This window comes from Dromaius novaehollandiae, chromosome 4 (assembly GCF_036370855.1).
Source record: "Dromaius novaehollandiae isolate bDroNov1 chromosome 4, bDroNov1.hap1, whole genome shotgun sequence".
Classification (NCBI taxonomy): domain Eukaryota; kingdom Metazoa; phylum Chordata; class Aves; order Casuariiformes; family Dromaiidae; genus Dromaius; species Dromaius novaehollandiae.
The window spans coordinates 16,420,174-16,439,789 of NC_088101.1; the positions used below are offsets into that span (position 1 = coordinate 16,420,174).

The following is a 19,616-nucleotide window of genomic DNA, read 5'->3' on the forward strand; positions in this document are numbered from 1 at the left end:
TATAGGGTAGCTATTCTGCTGTTTCGTAGAAGAGCAAGAACTTTTTGTCGCAGCCTGCTTTTGTTTGTCTGCCGAAGACGAACGGAAGAGGGAAACAAATTAAGCAGTGAAGTATCTCTGCTGAGGATGAAACCTTAGGGTCACAAGTGGCAATACACCTGTGTTATAATGAGCTGCAGCCAGGATACGGGCCAAAAAAGTGTGGAGCATGAAGTGTACAGTGATAGCTTGCATACCCACGTTTCGCAAAATAGTGGTCTACAAGTCTCACTGGAGCAAGCTTCATCCCTAGATTTTCAGCACTTTCACACCTTGCCTCAGCTAGTAATCAGTCTTTCTCACAGTATTTCAGCACTTCTGCCTCTGGTATTTACTGAGGCCCTGGAATTTAAAGGTGCATGAAAGATGATTAAAAAAAAAGTGTCAGTTGTGCCGCAGATGGAGCAGTTTAGACCTAAGAATAGAGAGAGGTCGGGTGCAAGGGGCTCTTCAACCTTTTTGAAACTAGTTTTCTCCCCCCTCCATGTTCAAAGAATATTGAAGCAGTCTTTCCTCTGTCCTCTGCAAACTAAATGCTCTGATTCAGTGGAGGTAAATCGGCTTCTGTGTATGTGAATATAATATTTTAGTACATTAATCCCCTCTGAAAGTGAGGGAAAGTATTAACTCTTCCGAGTGTGACAAACCGAAGCTGTATATGAGGTTATGGTAATGTGCATCTGTGCTACCAGTGAGTGTGGCCCAGTAGATTTGCAGTTGGTTCAACCTTTTAGTTGGAAGTCGCAGGCAAACTTTAGTGTGTTGCAAGAGACTTGAAATTGTGGTAGCCAGCTTTTAATGTGATAACCAGAAGTGCTGATGGCTTTTTTTTCCTCCTGTCATCAATCACAGAAGAGAGGGAGGCAGTAATGAAATGGTGCTCAGGTTGAAAACCCTGGGCTGCATTTTCTGCTGTGCCTGCCAGGCAGTGCTGGAGGGTGCCGGGCACCCGGTGCAAGTTAAAAGCAGAGTATCTTGAGTGGGAGACTCTGGTACGGCCTACGCTTCGCAGTAAATTAGTGCTGTGGCTACAAATGTGATCTGACATCTCAGCAATCCATTTTTTGTTTTTAATCAGCTGCTGCCCTGTTGTCTGTCTTATCTGAGTTGTTAACTTAGTAGAGGTGGTAAGTTGCTTCACTTGTCTGAAGTCTCCCTGTCCTGTCAGCCAGGTGTGGGTGGGGATAGGGACAAGGACGTGGCAGCCTGCAACCAGGGATTGATGGCCGTGGCGATCCGGTGGGGTTGGCTGGGGTTGTGCTGGGCCCTCACACCGACTGTGGGGTGTAACTGGCCCTGGCTGCTGCCTGAGGGGCCCTGAAATGGCAGCGGGGACCCTGAAATGGTGAGGGCCTGGCTGGCGCCTGAGGGGCCCCCGAAATGGTGGTGGGGCCCCCAAAATGGCGGCAGGGCTCAGTGCCAGAGGCACCCCGAAATGGCGGTGGTGCCTGAGGGGCCCCGTGGTGTTGGCGCGGCCAGTCAGTGGCCGAGGGGCCCCTCGGATGGCGGCGGGGCGCCCGGAGGCGTCGGCGGGGCAGCGCGGCGGGGGGCGGGCGGAGGCGAAGCCTCGGCTGCGCCGGGCGGGCGATCCCTAGTGGGAGCTGGCGAGGGCAAGCGGAGGGAGGGAGGAGGGAGAAGAGGGGGGGAAAAGAAAGGAGGGAAAAAAAAAAAAAAAAAAAAGCCCAAAACGCCAAGCCCAACTGCAGCGGCTCCGCGCCGCCGAGCGGGGGGTGTGTGTGTGTGTGTGTGTGTGTGCGCGGCGGCAGCGGCGGGGAGCGGCACGGCGGCGCCGGTAAGGACGCGGGCACGGTACCGGCCGGGCCGGGGCGGCTGCACCTGCGCTCCCCGCCCGCTGGGCTGGGCTGGGCCGGGCCGGGCCGGGCGCTCGGGGCGGCTGCGGGCTCGGTGCCGTCGCCGGCGGAGCCCCGCGGAGGGGGGAGGCGCCCCGAAACGCGGCTGCCGGCGGCGCTGGGGCCGGGGCTGCGGTCGGACGCGCTCCCCGCTTCCCCCGGCGTCTTTTCGGTTAAACGCGGCGCGTTTGGCGCCTCCAGCGTGTGGCGGCTCCGGCCCGCGGTGGGGACAGGCGGCAGCTGGAGCGCGCTGAGACTTCGCGGTGAGTTGACTCAGCCGCAGGCGCGTTTTGCCGAGCGTGTGAGCAGTTTTGTTTATTTATTTATTTTCTAACGTACTGCGGTGTCAGGGACTGGGGCACGGTGCATTATTTCCCTAGGCTGAGAGGCTGCGGGTAAGTAATGGGACCTTTTCTTTTCTTTTCTTTTTCTTTTCTCTTCCCCCCCCCCCCCCCCTTTTCTGTGCACGGGTCTGATTGCCCCTTGCCCGCGTGTAAACTTCCAGCATCCGCAGCAGGCAGGGGCAAAAACTTTGAGCGCGTAATGTTGTGCTTTGTCAAAAAACTGCGCCCTTATGTGCTGAGTTTTCCTGTGAAAGGCTGTGTTTTTATTGCAAGAGATAGCGAAGAACTGATGTGTGTTCACCTCTGTGCTGCTCATGGTTTTATAAACTTACTGTGTCTCTGCTTGGTCATGATGGTTTCGGGCTGAAAAGATCTAGCCTGCTTTATTTAAAGCTTATCTTAAAAGAAAGGAAACGGGTACAGCCATTACTATTTTCTGAGACCAAATCATTTTGGACAACAGACACGTTCAAGTCAGCACGTTACAGGTTGCAGGCTGGGTACGATCTCTGGGAGTAACTCACGGAGGCACTGTACATTAACTTGACAGAGTGGCCACGGTGCGATTGCCCACAGAGGGCAAAATCGCCTCCGCCAGAAGAATAGCAGGACACTTCTGGCACTTATTCCCGTTTTCTTTTTCTTGCAAAGGCTGTACATACAGGAGCAAGCTTCATTCAGAGCTTTTTAAAGCCCTCCTGCTCCCCCTGAAAAAAACCAACAGTAGCATCTGACTGTTAGGTTAGTGTAACATAGTCATAATAAACTTGTAAATTTTTTAGTTCATGTGTTGCAATTTTGCCTTGTTATGAAACAGTCTTGCAGTTAATTGAAAGTAAGGAATCCAGGCAGTAAATACAACTTCAGGGTCTTGACTGTTTTCCCACAACCTACTACCCTGCTTGGCTTCAGCTGAGCTGCTCTTGATGGACATTCATGCAATCAGGAAGAAAACCTCAGGCCTTCAGGATAGTTATATATGTAAATATGTGTGTGTGTCTATCCATATGTGTATCCCTGAACTGGGCATCCCTCCCAGGGGTCAGGGCCCTGTGCGGCAGTGTGCTGAATGCTCTGGCTTCAAGGAAGCACTTAAGTATGCACTTAACTTAAGGATATGAGTGGGTCTATTTTAATTAGGGCGCTTGTGTAATTAAAGTGATGCATGTGTTGGACTCTTTGCAGCATGGAGGCAGAGCACTCATCACTTTGCAGAATCAAGCCCTCAGGTCTTGAAACACTGTTAAAGAAATTTGCTTGGTAATAATGTACACTGACAGATTCACAAAGCCCGTTCCCAGAATCTAGTCTTTCTTGCCTGTTTCTGTCCTTCTTCTCTATGCATTGTTTCCTGGAAAACAAGAGGTTCGATACATAAGACATAATATCTGTGGCCAGGTGCAAGGGAACAATGAGAGGAAGTCCAAAGCTCAGGTGGGAAATGATGTGTTACTAGTCTTGAGGAATAAGATTAACTTTATTTATTTATTTATCTAAAATGAACGTTTACGACCTGCTCTGTTTCCTAACTGGTGATAGCTTGCCATTGACTACAAAGCGTTTACCTAGACTGTAAATCCTTTGGGGAAGGAACTGCTTTGTCGTATGTGCAGAATACCTGACAGCACCCTGTGTGTGTGTGTGTGCACGCGCGCACGCTTGCGTGCAGCCACCATACTGCTGCTAACAGCAACCGTTACGGAGTAGTTTATAGCCTTCAGATACGAATTATGGGGTGAATCAGAGAAGTGTCTCAAACTTTTGACAGGTATTTTCTACTGTCTGTTGAGCAGTTTCAGGGATAAGGGATAAAATATCTTATAAATCAACATGTTTATCTTGGTTATTACTCAAATGAAGTTGGTTAGGATTTATAGATGCATCAGTGTTTGACTGTCAAGCCAAGGTGATCCAGATCATTATGTTGTAAATGCTAAAAGTTTTTAACAGAAACGAATGAATTAGATCTACAGTGGTTCTTTGTAGAACAAACTGTAAAATTCATGAAACTTTCTCTACAGTAGTTCCTCTTTGAAGGAGATGAGCTGCTAATTTTGTATAGTCTCAAACAAACAGAGATGTCTCTGCTGGACAAAATTCTGAGGAAGCCCCTGAGAAAACTGCAGTTAGGTCTGAAGTTTGCATGTGCCAAACTAGTTTCTGCTCTAGTTTGTGTTTCAGACTAGGCTTTGCTTCTGAGGGAGGAGAAATGTAACAGAAATTGTATAAGGTTTTCAAAAAGTCAACATACTGTAATATTTTGGTGAGATCTATGACTGATACCATGCTTTCTATGAAAAAACTTGTTCTTTTGACTGTGTGAAAGGGGGAAAGATTTATCTGCTACAGCTTCTCTAAGGGCTGGACAACTTTTTTGTTTTTTTAATAAGGAAACAATTTAAGGCAACTAAAATACTTTACAATAATTGTAAAGTAATGTTTGATTACCTTATAGCACAATTTCATGCATTACATTACTGAATTTACTTTTCTCTGTTTAAAATGTCAACACCTCATCAAGCTGTAAAGCAATTCCTGTGTGATCAATTATTCTTTATGATCAGCTCACGCCATGGTGTGTGCGTGCACAAACAGGTGCGTGCATCGGTGTGTCTTTGGTGTACAGGCGGTATGGCTTAATTGCTCTTGTACATCAAATATGTTGCAGGGGTCCTTGGTAAGACCAAGAAACCAAGGAAACCTGTTTTCTTATGAGTTGCACGTCACGGCTGGATTCCCTGGTAGAACAGTGGTAAGTTACTGCTCTAGCCTTTTCCTTTGCAGGGTCGTTAACGGGGTCTGTATTTTCTGTCCGGCTGCCTACTTTGCTGCCGCTTGTCAGAGTGAGTATCTTTTAGGACCCTAAAGCTTTGTCAGATTTGGTTATAATTGGTTAACAGGTTCAAAACTTACTAGAGAAAGCCTGGCAGGCTTGTTTATCCACAGATAAGCAAGTCTAAACATTTCCTTGGGAAACTAGGCTAAAAGAGCTCTCTTCTGTTCGAGTCTCGACCTGAAGTACCTCCTCATGGTGAAATGGCCAGCTGGGAGAGTGTTTTCATGAGAGGCTTAGTTACAGTTAGACTTGGTTACAATTTTGAGCACTGCATAATTGGCATGTGGAGTCATCTGTGGTGGCTTGCAAGGCCACAGGTATTGGTCCACAGAGTTTGCTAAGTTCGAGGAAACAAGGGCACAAACCACTGAATATAACAAAAAAGACTGAAGTTACGGATGTTTGTGCAGGGAAAATGTCGAAGAATGTAGGTTCTCTATTTAAATGTTCCGAAAGGATGTTTTCCAAACAGTAAATGAACCATAGTATGCAGGGACTTGTGTGTACACACGCTTTGGAACTTTTTTCCCCTCAAATGGATTTTTCTGGTGCACATTTAAAATTAATTTAGTGCTTAAGTCAAATACGTTGCTAGACACCTCTACATTTTGACATCATTAAGCCAAAGACTGTATTTTCACAGACCAATATGAATAAAGGCGCATAACTAAAAGGTATGTTCTTTAAAACTACAGCATTTTTATAACACAAGCATAACTTGTTGCTGCCTTTCTGAAACAAAAGCATATACTTGTTGGTGTTGAGAAGGATTTCACATGTAGAGCCTAAAATACAAAATGGTCTGTATATACGAAATTTAATATTTATAAAGCAGCCACTTAAGAGTTTTAAAAGGTTAAGTTATTCAAGACTTATTCCCTGAAGCTACAAACGTATTTGCTCATGTATAACTTCACTGAGGAATACCTACATGAATAACATTAGGCACTTGCAGGTTTGTAGAATCAAGATGTTAATTAACTCTAGGCTAATTTCCCCCCTTTCTAATTAAAAGCACTCAGGTCAATTAAGGATCAAATGAGTCCTTAGCTTTGTGATCATCTTCCTTACAAGAAATAGCTGTTTTAATAAATACTTCAATTTCAGTATGATCTCTGACCTTGTCTAATTTACTTTACTTTATTCTTACAATTTTGGCCAAGGATTTGTCTCAGATTATTAAATTGGAATCCTAAAGCCTTTAATGAGGAAATGTATTTAAGCACAGGAACTGACATAAAGGAAATATTGAAACAGATACTGTTTATTTGGGAGAAAAAACAAACACAGGGTGGGCTAAGAAATTGATTATTCCCCTTGGAGTGGTAACGTGTATTTGGTGAACAGCGTTTGGCTAGTTTGTTTTTATGTGACTTGCATACACAAATAGTCTTATTTGTAATCAGGTAGTTAAATATAATTTTCTTCCTCACGTATCTGCCAATTTCTGTTTTCCCCGTCAGAAGTGATGATGAAATGACATAGACAAATATGTATATAGAACAGAGGGTATAGGTGTATTTGAAGGCTAAATCTTTGCTGGTCAGATTTGATTCAAAGTCTGTTCATTGCAGACTCTGTATGTACGTGAGAAGATTTGGACAAAGCAAACAAATTCTTGCTTCTGTGCCAGATGTATTGCAAAGTCAGGATAGTGTAATGGAGATAAGGTTAATTAGTTATTTGCATTTGCTACTGAAGTTGGATGAACGGCTTTTTTCCCAAACACAGAATTTTTCTTCAGGCGTAACTATCTGGTAGAGTTTGTTAAAATGAATATAGCAAGATTTTTGTAGCATGCAGAAATACAATGAAGTGCATACAAGTATCATAGACTTATTCATAAGCAAGTCTTGTAGGGTCTTGCCCTGCTAGATAGTCGAAGTAGAGAAACCCTTCAAGCTGAGCAGGGTCCTGTTGCTTCCAGGAGATAACACAGGATGGGTCCCTAACTGCTCTGTATCTTGGTTTCTGTCAAGTGTAATGTGGTCCGTAGGAAGTGTTTTGAGACCCTGGGTCAAGAATAAGGTTGAGTCCATGCTATTACTGTTGATGAGCGGATGAGAATTCAGTTATTCAGAGAACTGTTTTATGCCTTTATCTTGAAAAATACCATGGTATTGTCTTCTCCTTTATTCACAAGGGCGTGTAGTCAAGCGTTCAGAGCCGCTAAGTTCATTACCTTGAAACAACTGAACATTAAAATTTGAATCTGTATTGTACTTAGGGTTTAATATATAGTATCACTTCTGTTTGAGAGATGGTAAGAAGTGCATGTACTTATGATTGCTGGTGTGATTTTTGTGCATTCAAACTACAGTCTGTCTAACTCTGGTTTTCACAGGACACTTATCACCGTCACATAAAGTGTGCCCCTTACGACAGGGAAATCTTTCTGCCACAGATACGAACCTCCTTTTCCAAGTTTACTTTGGCACAGATATAATTGCATTGCTATAGCTAAATGGCAAAACCATTTTTCTCTAGAATTTTGGCATTAATTTCAAATGGATGGTAAGCTCTAGGGGTTCATCTAGGAGCTACCTTGGCACTTAACTTGTGCTTGCCAGCAGTGCAAGAGCAGCAGTGGCATAACATAGGTGCACATTTGTGTTTTTGTACTTTACGGAAGGGATAGGATTTTTATCAGACAGCTCCTGCAGCAGCAGGCAGATCCACACTTGTGTATTTGTAGAGGAGGATGAATACATCTTAACTTGAAGCCAATTAACTTTCTCTGATAACCCCACATCGCACAAGAGTTTAGACTTGTCTTTTTCCCTTGCACTTCCTCCGCAAGCAAGCGAGACCCGCAGAAGACACAACAGTCGTTTGCAGTGGGGGGAATGCGCAGCGTTGTTAGGCTGCTCCGTGTTTTCGGAGCACCACTGAGTGAGGACCTGCAGGCATCCAGGCTTGTTCCAACTAAAACCAAAAGAAAGTAAAGATAACAAACTTTGTAACTTTTTTGCCCAGAAAACTATTGGCAGGTACTAATCAAACTCTTTTGTGACTGAACTATGGAGGTTTTCAGGACTATTTCATTTATTGAGTGAAATTTGCTCTCCTGATGCACTAACACATGATGTGTGCTACACACAGGATGTATTTTCAACTTGTGCAATTTACTTATGATTTTTATTTTTTTAAGCTTTCGTGGAAGTTAATGGCTATTTGAAAGCTAGGGCTTCATTAGGAAAGCAAAAACAAACCAAAACAAAGAGTAGTTTCTAGTCCTCTCGGTTGTAAGGTTTACTCATAATTTTTGAGGCTTGAATCTTGAGTTGTTTGACTTCGTGTGTGTGTTTTTAATACCATCAGATTTACTTAACTTGGAGATTAATTTGTGCATAAATGTTTTGCTAGTTCTCTGCAGAGCATAAATTTTGGTTCTGCACAAGGCATGAAATCTTCTAATTCACCTTGCCAGTTTAGGCAGCCTGGCTTGGAATGGTGTGAAGAAATGAGAGCCTGTCAGAAGGGTTTGATCTATTTTTATACTGCCCTCTGCTCTCAACTGCTACACGTATATTTGAAATTATTAATCTCAATGTCATTTTTTCCTTAGGAGCATTTCAGCTATTTCTGTAAACCATTCTTGGCATTGCGTTTCTCTCACTGTAAATTTAATAACAACTAAAACTGCATGACTTACCTTGGTAAATGAATATATTGTCACGGGTTTAATCACTGATGCTAATCTTTTTTTGAAATTGGTGGGGCATCTGCATACACACAAGTCAACTTAACATGCATTGAAATATCTTAATTTTTTTTTTTTCACGCTAGTCGTACTGAAATACTGGACTTGGCTCACAGCAACGAATAAACTGTAAATAGTCTGATTGACCAAAAGCAGAGTTGTTAAGGAAATTAATGATCTGAGGGCTGATTCTAAGCTTTCAGAAATGGTGTGCTATAAAATTAAGGGCCTAGATGGGCAGTCGCTTTGAAAATTCTTGGAGCATTTAAAGAGCTGCTGTCCCTAGCTCTTCTTTATTATCTTTTTTCTGGAAGATACGATCTTCAGCACTCCTAAGGGGCTGTGCAAATGTGCCTGATCTGTATCACTGCAAAGACATCTTCATTGTTTTATATGATGATCTGAGATAGCATCGTTCACTGCGCTCTAGCAGATTGAAGCAATCATGTGAAGTCTTGCTTGACTCAATTGATTAGAGCAGAAACAAACAGTTGAAAATGATGCTATCTTTCTCAGAAATTCATCTCTTTTCTCTGTAACTACAGAGTAAGCGATACTGTCAAGTGGTACTTGTGCAAAGATGTCAAAGGCTAGAGATAGTTTTTGAAAGCTTTTCTCCTGCAGCTCTAATATCCTAAAGATAACTTTTCTTTCTTTTTTTTTTTTTAATTGAAAATAGTGGGAAAAAGTCCCCAGGAGGTAGAGTAGAGAGGGTCCGAAGGCAGCTGTGCAAACCAGGGTCCTAGAGAATTACCGCACGTGACTTATGAATGGGCTAAATGATAGTTACGGTGTAGCATCCAGCACTTCATGTGCTGTGAGTAGATGCAGTGGTGCTAGATGCTCCGATCTCTGCTGGACCAGAGCTGCAATGTGTAGTTTGAGTTCCCTGCAACAAGTCCAGCAAGCTGTCTGAGGGCATGACCGTGCCTGTCTTCATGTGGAGGGCGCTGGCTAAGGAAGGTGCTGTCAGCCTGTGTCTGCAGACAGAAGGCACAGAGAAGTTTGCAGAGGGGAAGGCAGGACCTTAACCACTGCTGCTTTTCATGTTGGCTGAGGACAGAAGGGACAGATTACGTGAGGCAGCAGCAGTATGCATGTACTATTAATGGTTCTAGATCACAGCATGTGAAAGGATTATGATAAAATCCATCAAGGATGCACGCAGCAATTCCTGTTTTCACTCCAGGCTCTGCAGCTGACCTTTCATTTAGTTTGTGCTTTAAAGCGTGTATGGCACAGCTGTAACACAGACATGAATACCATGAAAGATTTTTTTTATTTGTATAGGTTGTTTCACTTCTTAAACTAGTATAGACTGGTATAGTAAAATCATGCTTTAGTGGGCATATAAGTCCAGCAGAAAACACCTGTCTCATAAATGACCTTACTGTCCTAGGCAGCAGTTGCAAGCCCAGATAGTCCTTTGCAGGTGACCAGTGACCAACCCTGATTTGGTGGCCTACTTACTTGATTTTAAAGCATACGCATGCATCTGTGGTGCTTGTTAACTTCTTTGAGCAGTTTCAGTGTTCAGCACCTTCAAAAATAAAAAATAAAATAGATAATCTTTCTTATTTTGCTTACTGAAGATTTAGTTCAGAATTGTGAGGCTGTTGAACTGTCCCAGGTGGTGATCTGTCTTTTCAGAGACAAGGTGTGCTAAATTACAGATCATTTTCTTTTTTTAACAGATGTCGAACCAGTTACGTGTTCCCTCTAGATGCAAGAATGTAGGAGGACTAAGCAGTATGATTGCGGCTTCTCTTTTTGTGGAGACTGGAAAATATCACAGAACAGTTGCTAGCATCTTTAAACTGCTTGCACTCTGTAAGCTGTATCATCAAATAAAGGTGGAAAAATGAATAATAGACAAATGTCAAGAGTTGTGAGAAACTTCTTTGCATTGAATAATCTTTTCTAAAGCTCATCATCCATTTGTATTTTTTCAAAGCCCTAAAATATCTGTGGCAAAATTAAATATGAGGTAAGGCATAGGACCAGGGGCTGAGTTCTTGAAAATGCCCTTATCAGGGAGAGGATAATCAGGGTGATTTTCATCATGCCGTGAGGCATTGCTAAGCATATCACATAGGCAGATCTGCACGCTCATCTTCACTGGAGGAGGAAGGAAATCAGATGATGGTGGTGGTAGGACTGTGTTTGGCGGGGGGGGTAGGGGAATGCAGTTCTGGGCAGCAGCACTAGGGATGCATGTGTGAAGTCATTAATCTCAGGGATTTGTTGCATTTTTTTCAACAGCATTTCAGCCCACACACAGCTCTTGGCTATGGATGCTGTGTTTTCCAGCAGACAGCCTGTTGCACGGAAAGAGGAGCATGGTGTAGGAGAATTTCTGAGCGATTTGATGTGGTATACCCGTAAACTCGCTGAGCTTTTTTCAGAGGAACAGAGTTATGTGACTGTGAACTTAAGATATTTATGCCTGCCCTTCTCTTTTCTTTATTGTCCTCAGATATGGACAGAAACTTTGTTTTGTAGAATGTATGGCTGAGGAGGATCCGAGGAGGCTTTGCTGCCGCCTTTTTTTTAAAGTGGCAAAACAGGTTAGCTATGGCTCTACTAGAAACACAAGAGCTGCAAACATTAACAGCAGATGTTTGTTTAACTGCGCAACGGGATCAGTTTATGCTCTTGAGAAGCCTTTACGTTTTGTTCATCTATGAAAGCCAAGATTTACATTTGGAACAAGATAACTGTTTTTGGAGCTGAAAATTGGTACCAATGTCTTTCAGAAGGCTATTTCTACTCTAGTTGCCTGACTTCTGCAATGGCAGGAAATACATCATGGTTCATGGAATAAAGTCACAGATTTTTATTGTTATACAGACTTAGCCTTGCACTCTCCAATTTCTATTTTTGTTGCTTTGATAAGAGCAGTTTTACACTATAGTATGGGCTGTTGCACATGCTTTAAAAATAGAGGTGTTCACAGTTAAATATAATCACTTCTTTTTTTATAATGTTTCTCCCCATAAGACTCTTGCAGGGAAAAATATTTTTTGAGGTGAAATCAAATCTGTTTATATATCTGGGTTATATAGTTCACTGCAGTGTTTGTAACAATAAGGCTCCCAGAGAGAATTTGCAGTATCTAAGTTGAGTAACAGATAGAAGCTTTGATAACTAAGCTCTTTTTAAAAAAGAACTATTTCATTTAATAGTTAGAATATTTTGTAAAATTTGTTGCAAATGGTAACTCCTTAATTCACTTGCAAATGCAAAATAAACGGGCTGTTTATTTAATGAATGAAAGAATGAGTTGACGGGGTATTTTGTACTGTTTGTGTCTGATGATGTTCTCGCTCAAGTGACTTTTGCACCCCTCCTTTCTGCAGTGCTTCAGTTCTCTTGCAGCCACTTGCTGCTTCTGTCTCCCGCGAGTATTCCTCCCGGCGCAAGAGGCAGCCCACTGCTGTGCTCGTTGTCAATAAGCCAGTGTTGAAAACTTCAGCTGCTGTTGTGGTTTAGAGGGTGTTCCTTTGTGCAGTGTGAAAACATCTGTGGAGTGGTGGCTTAGCAGCAGCAACCATCTCCTTGGGTGATAATACTCTCCACTCAGGTGATCAATCTATTTGCTTATAACGGCTAAGTTTTGCACATTCATTAATCAAGAAAGGTTCTTGACACAACGATAAATACAACTGTAATTCTTGTTTAATATACTGTATACAAATAATACAGTACTCTTCCTCAATGAAAGCGTGACAGATGTACCGTAAGGTGCATATAAGATACTCGTTGTGTATGTCAAACAACGTAATTTTCTTTGTCCTCATGTTCTTACTGAAATGATACCATACGCTCTTGTCTCTCCATTTTTGTAAGTTTTTGTGGCTAGCTCAATTCTGTGCGCGTGAGTATTTAACGAATGCATGGATGTTCACTGGTTTGGATTTTACGCGTTCCAGGAAAGCTTTTGGCATATGTGCTGTATTAATCCCTCTTTACAGGGTGATAGGAGTACTCTGCTTTATTCCCTGGACTCCTGAATGTGTTGTCCTGCAGATGAAGGACCTGACCAGAGCACATGGAAGCCCATGCGCGAGGGCACGCAATGCGCATACCATGCTCTGCTCACCGGTGTGGTGTAAGGACGTGACCAGATCGCATGCTTAACCTTAGTGGTGAAACTTCCTTTGGTATCAGTTGTCTTTGCTGGTCCTGACTTAATAGGTTATCCTTGTGGAGAATACCTCCGAACTCCTGTTTGATAGTTTCATGCAGTTCATGCTAGAAAACGTAGTCTCTGCACAGTAGGAATTAGCTGTAATCTCTTTAGTCTCTTTTGGCGTGGCAGAGCTAACGGTGTGCAGTTGTGCCCATTGTTTGAAGCAAAAAATTGCAGGCAAGATAGATAGTACAGTAATTCACATAATTTGCAATATAGTAATTGAGCTTCTTCATGAGATGTATTGCAAAGCTTGATTTATCTGTACCAGTCTTTGGGTAGTTTGAAACAGAGGAAATCCAGGCGAAATGGAAAACTTTGTCATGTGGGCTTCTTAGTTCTGTAACTTCTCTTTTTGATCAAGTGTTTGAGGTGCACTTGGGCTGGATCCTCAGTTGCATCTCTGAACTCTTTTTGGTGAGTTTTTCCAGTAAATGTGGATTCTGTGACTAGCATGTTTTGCTGATGAAGCCTGTGAACTGTGCCCATCTTACCCCCCTTCATTCTTGGGGCAGTGTTGTTCCATGAGTAATGCTAATGTAATTCCTGGAGATGATTTCCTTGGGGGTTATTCTCTGCCTTACCTTTAAAGTTGCCTTGTCTGTTTTTTATAGGGGCCCATCTGATACTGTAATTGTCCAGGAAATCGGGCCTCATGCTAGTGAGATTGCAAATAACATTCAGCTCTGTGCTTTCAGAGGTTCCAGTTAATATGTTTCTCAATAAATTCCTGCCTGCCTTCAGTACTACTTTGCTGAGGCTTTTCAAACCTTAACTTTTTATTCATGTCTGAAGAGGTTTTAAATGTCGTTCCCTGCCCCCCCCCCCCCCCCCCCAAAATCTGGTCTTAAAACTGTGTTGTGTGCTTTCTGTAGGTGCTCATTACTAGTTGCAGATCCAGCTGACCTTCTGGCTGACAAGTTAAATCCAATGGGTAATGTTAATCCTCCCCCGTCCCCCACCTCCCCTGCTTTCTCAAAGCCTCAATATACTTGATCTTTTTGATGCCTAGGTAATTGCGGGTCTGCCTAAGTCATCTTGAGGCATAGCATATCTTTGAGTTATTTACTTCTTGTGTGGAAAAGCATCAGTGCTCAACAGGTAGTAACAACCGACAGCTGGTTGTTCGAACTGGGATCCCTTTGTGGCTCCTGTTCCCATTCCTGCAGTAACTGCAGTACATTTCTCGTAGATCCACTGTTCATGAAAATAAGATGAGGGACTTGGTAGGTGCTATCCTGAGACTGCTGGTACATGAAGTGTCTTTGAAATTGTATTATATATGCATAAGATTTCACGTAAAATTCACTCAAAATTGCCATAATTGTGAACATGAAAGCAGTAGTGATGGATGGACAAACAAAATGATATTTGACAGACAATTTTGTGTCAGTGACCGTCTCGAGAGGCTTGCCTGAATTGCTCAGATCAACCTGTCTGACCAGCGTTCTGCCATTTCCAGTGTCGCACCAGACTGCTTTAGAAAGCCTAATCAGCACAATCGGTGGCTGTGGGATGCACGATGCAGTCCTTCCTTCAGTGTGGGACAAATTTGGTTTTCTCTCCTCTATGTGGACCAAGTTTCATGATACTTATGTCTTTGGGATCTACTATACTATCGGATTTGGTCGATGTGGGCTGTATGGCTGAATGTTTATCGGAAGGAGGACCTGTAGACATGGTAAATGACAGAGGCAGAGATTGTCATAAGTCTTTCAGAAAATGGGCTAGGATGCTGAGTGTGTGTACAGAGTTTGCTTTAAAAATATCGAGAGAAAATTTCAACAAACATCATCTTTTGGCTATTGGATGCATCTGTGTAAAAGTGGGAAGATCTCTTAGTCGTGTCAGAATTTAATTTCGACTTTTGGAATCCTTAAAGGTAAGCTTGTGGGCTGCGAAGGTCACACCACTGCTGTCTTGTAGTCAGGCAGGGATGACATACTTCAAGGAGATGGGTACTGGGAGAGGCTGATAAACTGAGAGCTTTTTTGCATTGAAAATGTAACAGAACTGGCAACGTAGTTGATCTTTGGCTCTATTTGTTTATTCAGGTTTACTCCTTAAATCCAACCCTGCAATTTCAACGTTGCCTTTGTGTTCAGCAGAAGTGGGCTCTTAATGTAATGGAATTACAAACACTATGGCAGTGAGTTACAAGGAAGGAATGGCAATAGAGACTGTGAAAGGTTTGAAATGGAAGCAACAGCTGATTTTTTTTCAGTTCAGAATGACCCTGCCAAAAGAGGCAAATGACATCATGAACTGGAAGGTCATTGCTTCTTAACAGACCTCAAAAATATGTTAATATGCAGAAAATGTGCTGAGAAACTCAAATGATGATGAATAAACCACTGTGAATTGCTCGTGAGAAACAAGCATCCTTTGCTTAGGAATCTTCAAAACTGCTGATGGGGGGAGGTATATTCTCATGTTAATGGACATAATCAAATCCTTCTCTGTGCTACTGGCAAGCATTTGCCTATTGTGTGTTTTGTAGTGTCCTGTGATACTTGACCAAAAAGTCTGAACTTACAGAAATCGCACTACCTCACTTATTTGGTCATTTTTACATACCTTGGGAATGCAATGTCATTTGCCATATTTATTTTTCCTTAATCAGGTTTTCCTGGTTGTAGTTCTTCTATCGTCAGCCTCAGAAATGAATTGCAATAAATAGAAGCAGCGATGTAAAAAGTTAAAAAATTATGATATACAGATGTATGATGTATGGTTACATAGAAACCAAATGACGACAGCTGTGGATTAAGTACTCTGTAGTTTTCCATTTCAAAACATAACAAAACTTGAGTCGAGCCTGAATAATTCTAGAGGCGCTTCCCGTTTATGACCCAGAAATTTTGGGGGTGGATTCTCATGCCTTCTGACACTTTCTCACAGGTAGAAGAGAGCCTTCATTTTGTTATTCCATAAATACCCGTGTCTGTCTTCAGAAAAGTAGACCGCCTTTTCTGTTCTTCCGTGTTATGTTCTAAATCCACCTTTGAGGTAGGGTGGAGTCATGAGAACTCCCCAGCTCCAAGAGAGGTCGCATGGGCCTGGCGGTAGCGGGAAGTTCTCCTTCCTCTGCCTTTCTTTGCCCTCCCTGCGAATCCAAGGAGCATTGGTGGAAATAAGCCCGGCTTTTAGAAAGAACTCGAATCTTCTTCATCAGACCCTTTTTCTTTTCCCAGTAGCACTTACTAGTGTTGCATGTTCACAGATTGTTTTTCCTTGGCTTGCACTTTTGATTGCTTGAAGACATTGCTTTGACACCTTCATGTTATCTTTCATGCAAACTGGTATGCAGTCAACTTTATTCTTCTCTTTATAAAATCACTTCTTCAGCCCTTAAACAGTATTACTGTTCTCGTTCTCTGAATGGCCCAAACTTTCTGTGCTGCTCTGGTATCAGGAACTAAGCTGGCTGTCAAACTTGTCGACTATGTTCCAGTGTTTAACAATGTAAGCCATGTACAGATAGTTTGTCTAGGAGGATGTTTACCTTCTCTCAACAAAATTTGGTTCAGCTGTGTGAATTCTACTGATTTTCCTCTCCTTGGCTTGCAAAAGCCTACTGGTTTGTGGATTAATACTTGAGCAATGGAACAAGATGTACAAGAACTTCCCCCAGAAATCAGGGCATGTGTCAAATTTTGAGGTTAGTAAAAGCAGGATTTCTACTCATCAGTGGTAAATTAATTTTTGTATTCACTGATTATACTGCAGTTTTGCAGTTTGTTAGCTGTGAAAATAACTGCATTTACTTTGGACCATATTTCTTCTAACTTTCACGCATTACTTTAAGTACAATATTGACTAAATTTTTCTCTCTTCCCTTTCAGGAGATGGTTCAGGATGAGTGTTTAATAACAGTCTGAAGAGCAAGGAAATAAGTTAGGTATTTAAACATGAGCAATTTCATTAGCAAATCTTCTCATTTTGATGTATTGCTCTTCAACTGTGTTCTTCAAACATTTACCTTGAATGTGGTAATCTGTTCAAGCCGTTTTGTACTGTGGTGTGTTTATGTACCCACCGCCTCTTTATTTCGATTTTGCAGTTGAGGTTTTCCAGTGCACGCATGAGAGAGAGAGCCCTGCTGCCATGTCTCCATGCTTCTTCCCCGGGCAACGTATTTATATTCTGAGGAGCAAATCCCGGTGGTCTCATCTTGTTTGCGTAGAGTTTAACGCTTGCTAAATACGTGACTTTGAGCTTGACTCAGACTACAGGATTTGCTCCGTTTCAGGGGAGGAAATTGCATTTAATTTGATGTTAAGAGCTCTGTACGCGGCACTGACCGCCGCTGGAAAGCGAGCGGTATTTGGCAGGGAAGTCTTCTGCAGCCCCGCCTGTGCGTGGGTGGGGACGCTGACTCGGCTTGCGTGGCGGTAGGAGCACGTAGGCTGCGTGGGGTTACTGCACAGGGCGGTACACTTGGTGAGGTTACCAGTCCTTTGGGAAGGTCTATGCACATGGGTACAAGCTTCAGTTACACCTTCATGCAAAGCACATCCCGTGTGTGCGAAACACAGCTGGTTGTGTAGTTTCAGAGAGGCTGTTGTGTAATTTCAGATATCTTGTCTTTGTAATTTGCCTCTCTCTTGATAACAGCCTTTTTATCCAGTTCTATTGCCTGTGACTTCGAGGCTTCAGAAATAGCAGACTGTCTAGCGGACTGGCTGTGACAAGAGGTTTATTGTGAATGTGAAAGTGTCTCATACAACTTAGCGTATCCAGAGCAAATTGTATATCAAACGTTGGCTTTGCTCCATTTCAGTGGACTCCAGCTGTTCTGCTGAACTGTGTTTTTTATCATTTTCTGGACTATGCAGTGCAAGTGTTGAGACTGCAGGTTCTTTTATCTAGTATAAATTTTCAGAGTTTCATTGTTGGCTTTTCACGTTGTTCAGGTTATTCTCTTTTAAGCTTCCCATGTAACATACATGGATATGAGTAGCTAAAGAATCATGGTTAGCAGCTGGTTAGACTCTGTATTTCTTTCAAGATCTTGTGTGAAACTTCAAAGTTTACAAGGAGTTTTAGAGGAAATAATGTTCAAGTATCAAAGGGAGAAATGACCAGTGTACTCAATAAATGCTGGTGCTTGTTTGAGTGCTTCCATGTTGACCTCACCACAGCTCACTCATTTCTTTTGAACATGTACTGATATTTATATTACCTTTCTGTATGATCCTTTCTAAAGGATTTTTGTCTATTTAAAAAAAATCAGCAGAGGAGAAATTTTAGAATTAGGTTTTAAGAGTGTTTGAGGTGGAGGTGTATCTTGATTTTTGCTGTTTTTAGAAGTTCATTTATGAACTGCCTTTAATCTACTGAAGGAAACTGCAAGATGTTTGTATTATGTCATTGGGCTCCCATTAGTTGCTTGCTTGTTCTTTAGCAAGGCTGTAATTTCATCTGGCAGGCCAAAGCCTTGTATCACTCCCCTTTGCCTCCCTCTCTGTTTGCAAAGTCCAGGAAAGTCTGTGTTTGCTGAATGTTGTGTTTTCAAAGCAAAACAAGAAACCCCAGGACAAAATAATCCAAGTGACTCCCGCCGGGGAAAAGGTGCAACACTGTGGGCGCAGGATCCCGCTCCTGCGCACCTGGGGAGTCCCTGGGGATTCAGATTGCACCGGCCCATGGGAGCAGCTGGGGGAAACACGTGCTGGCTTAGCGGCAGGGCTGAGGTGCAGCTCTGCCGTGCTGCTGTTACCTAAAATATTTCTATATTCATATGTATTCAATATATCCTATATTCGCATAGGAACCCTTTCAGAGTAAGGCAATCCTTATGTGCTGTAGAGAAGACAAATATAGCCATAACCAATTCACTCCTTTCCTCTTCCCTCTGTATTTTCCTTTTTCTGTTTTAAAATTAAAAGTATGCAAGTCTGGAACCCATTTCTTCTTAGACTAGTGAGTTAAGTTCTGTACCTTGGATAGCTTTTTTCCATTCATACCTTCTGTTTGGAAAAAAAAAAGAGCCTATTAAAGCTAGTGAATGTATTTAATTGTTACATTCTGAATGTCTGCAAGTGGTCAAAGTTGCATTATCAGTGCAAAATGCTGTTTCAAATAACATAAAGTAAGCATTAATAAAAATAAATACATCTGTTTAATGTAGTGCTGACAGTAGAAATAGTCTATTTATATAATGATTTATAAGCTATTAGTTAATGTGGTCCACCCATGGATTTGGGAATTATTATTCCTCTGAAGTTTAAATAAAATGAATTTATAATCCACTTGGAGAGGTTTGCTGAGTATAAAAGCTAAGTTAGGAACTTAGACTCGCACACCTTAACTGCCGGTAAAGGCCTCGTTAATTGTTTCCTGTTTATTGGGTTTTCTAATGGCCTGTTCTGACATGAAGCAATGTGTCTGGGCCTGTGCATTAGACTTTCTTCTTTCTGTTTCATTGCATTGGTAACTGAGATTCATCTCCCTTAACTTCAGTTCTCTAGCATTTCTTTGCAGTTAGGGGTGGGAAGTAGGTGCTCCTGGAGCTGGTTCATCTTCTCCTGGCATTAATGTCTCCTAAGACTGAGTGGTGAATCTTTGTAAATACCTGTCTCTCTTCCTTGACTGTAGTGGTACCCAAACAGCTTTTATATAAATACATTTAAGTGAGATTAATTCCATC

General features: G+C 42.3%; 1 protein-coding gene across 4 annotated transcripts in view; it reads left to right on the forward strand.

Moving 5' to 3' along the window:
• The first annotated feature begins 1,625 nt into the window (after positions 1–1,625).
• BMPR1B (bone morphogenetic protein receptor type 1B) overlaps positions 1,626–19,616 on the forward strand; it is a 254,313-nt gene continuing 236,322 nt past the window's right edge. For 2 of the 4 annotated variants that reach the window (XM_026102445.2, XM_064510504.1), the window contains exon 1: positions 1,908–2,152. The gene's annotated coding sequence lies outside the window, so the exon portion shown is untranslated. Of the gene's footprint in view, positions 1,832–1,907; positions 2,153–2,210; positions 2,285–19,616 lie in introns of those variants that run through there. The other 2 variants (XM_026102444.2, XM_064510503.1) reach the window with 2 other exon arrangements.